This window comes from Trichechus manatus, unplaced genomic scaffold, assembly GCF_000243295.1.
Source record: "Trichechus manatus latirostris isolate Lorelei unplaced genomic scaffold, TriManLat1.0 scaffold00015, whole genome shotgun sequence".
NCBI lineage: Eukaryota > Metazoa > Chordata > Mammalia > Sirenia > Trichechidae > Trichechus > Trichechus manatus.
Genome location: NW_004443951.1, coordinates 21,533,564 through 21,536,234, shown reverse-complemented (window position 1 = coordinate 21,536,234; position 2,671 = coordinate 21,533,564). Strand labels below are relative to the sequence as shown.

The 2,671-nt window shown below is 41.2% G+C and overlaps 1 pseudogene across 1 annotated transcript; it reads right to left on the bottom strand.

Moving 5' to 3' along the window:
- Nucleotides 1-799: 799 nt before the first annotated feature.
- On the bottom strand, nucleotides 800-2,213 carry LOC101345776 (elongation factor 1-alpha 1 pseudogene; annotated as a pseudogene). The gene has a single exon (XR_186512.3). The product of XR_186512.3 is annotated as an elongation factor 1-alpha 1 pseudogene (transcript).
- Between the last annotated feature and the right edge of the window lie 458 nt (nucleotides 2,214-2,671).

Genomic DNA, 2,671 nt, shown 5'->3' with positions numbered 1-2,671 from the left:
CTTCCTTTCTTTGTTGCATATTAGTCCATAATATGAATGTAACATAATTTTTTAATCATTCCCTTTGATGAATGTTAAGGTAATTTCTGATTTTTTTCCTATTGCAATCGATGCTTCAATGAACAAACGTCCTTGTATATGTTGTGAATGTGTGCAAAAATTCAAGTGTCTCTAGAATAAAGACCTAGAATGGAATTAAGCATTCGAGAGAAGACACAATTAAAATTTTTTTTTCTTTATGTAATACGGCCTTTATTACAGAACTTAGCCTTCTTACAAGGCAGCTTATATAACGTTACTACTCTTTTGCTTTCTCAATCCTCATCAATAATAGGCGTTGCAGGCAACCCCACTCCAATAGATTTTCCACCAAGTCCTTAAAAACCCCTCCCCTTAGAAAGGTGAAAAAACCACTCAATTGCTGCATGAACCATTTCAGTTAACCCTGGAATAGTTTCAGCAAACACGAGAATTAGAAAGCTTCAGTGTTGACCAAAGGAAGACACAGGTTTCTCTTTAAACTTTGTTTTAATGGGTCTCAAAATTCTGTGACAGATTTTTGGTCAAGTTGTTTCCATTTAAAAACTACTGATTTTAAAAACTAATAACTTAAAACTGCCACACAAAAAAGAAACAAATGGTCCACAAAACATTCCTTTCCTTCTGAAGGTTTTACGATGCATTGTTATCATTAACCAGTCTTTACTATTAAACTGAAATGGCCAATTGAGACAAACAGTTCTGAGACTGTTCTTCCGCCACTGATTAAGACCGGAGTGGCAGGTGTTATGGGTAACATTCATTTAGCCTTCTGAGTTTTCTGAGCAGACTTGGTGACCTTGCCAGCTCCAGCAGCCTTAATCCACGGCCTTGATGACACCCACGGCAACTGTCTGTCTCATGTCTCGAACAGCAAAATGACCCAGAGGAGGATAATCAGAGAAGCTCTCAACACACATGGGCTTGCCAGGAACCATGTCAATGATGGCAGCATCACTAGACTTCAAGTATTTGGGGCCATCTTCTAGCTTCTTTCCAGAACGGTGATCAATCTTCTCTTTGAGCTCAGCAAACTTGCAAGCAATGTGAGCTGTGTGACAGTCCAGCACAGGTGCATAGCCAGCACTGATTTGGCCTGGATGGTTCAGGATGATCACCTGAGCAGTGAAGCCAGCTGCTTCCATTGGTGGGTCATTTTTGCTGTCACCAGCCACATTGCAACGACGAACATCTTTCACAGAGACATTCTTGACATTGAAGCCTACATTGTCCCCAGGCAGAGCTTCACTCGAAGCTTCATGGTGCATTTCAAGACTTTACTTCAGTGGTGACGTTGACTGGAGCAAAGGTGACCACCATCCCAGGCTTGAGGACACCAGTCTCCACCCTACCCACAGGGACAGTGCCAATACCACCAATTTTATAGACATCCTGGAGAGGCAGACGCAGCGGCTTGTCAGTTGGGCGAGTTGGTGGCAGGATGCAATCCAGAGCTTCAAGCAGCGTGGTTCCACTGGCATTGCCATCCTTATGGGTGACTTTCCATCCCTTGAACCAAGGCATGTTAGCACTTGGCTCCAGCATGTTGTCACCATTCCAACCAGAAATTGGCACAAATGCTACTGTGTCAGTGTTGTAGCCAATTTTCTTGATGTAGGTGCTGACTTCCTTAACAATTTCCTCATATCTCTTCTGGCTGTACAGTGGCTCAGTGGAATCTATTTTGTTAACACCAACAATGAGTTGTTTCACACCCAGTGTGTAAGCCAGAAGGGCATGCTCACGGGTCTGCCCATTCTTGGAGATACCAGCTTCCAATTCACCAACACCAGCAGCAACAATCAGGACAGCACAATCAGCCTGTGATGTTCCTGTAATCATGTTTTTGATGAAGTCTCTGTGTCCTGGGGCATCAATGATGGTCACGTAATACTTGCTGGTCTCAAATTTCCACAGGGAGATATCAATGGTGATGCCTCGCTCGCGTTCAGCTTTCAGTTTATCTAAGACCCCGGCATACTTGAAGGAGCCCTTTCCCATCTCAGCAGCTTCCTTCTCAAATTTTTCGATGGTTCTTTTGTCGATCCCACCACATTTGTAGATCAGGTGACCAGTAGTGGTAGATTTGCCCGAATCTACGTGTCCAATGACGACGATGTTGATATGGGTCTTTTCCTTTCCCATTTTGGCTTAGAGTCTGTGATAGTTTTCACCAACACCTGTGTTCTGGCGGCAAACCCGTTGCGAAAAATCACACAATTAAAATTTTGATTGACACTGACAAAATACCTTCCAAAAAAGTCCCAATTTATAATTCCACCTATACTGTTCGAGAGTATTAATTTCCTTTACCTTTACCAACTGGATATAATCGATCTTTTTATATTTTTTAAGCTTTGGATGTATAATTTTTGTCTTTTGCATTTCCAGATTGCTAATAATTGTATACCTTTTTGTATGTTTGTTTGCATTTTTATTTCTTCTGTGAATTGCCTGTTTTTTCACTGTATTGTTAGTCTTTTCTTTATGGATTTGTAGGAGCTCTCTACTGTTAATTTTATGGTAGTTTTTGTCGTATAGACGTTTCAGGTTTTTATGTAATTAAATCTTATCAGCCTTCATCTTTATGGCTTCTGAATTGTATGTCTTATTTAAGAATGCCTTTCCTACC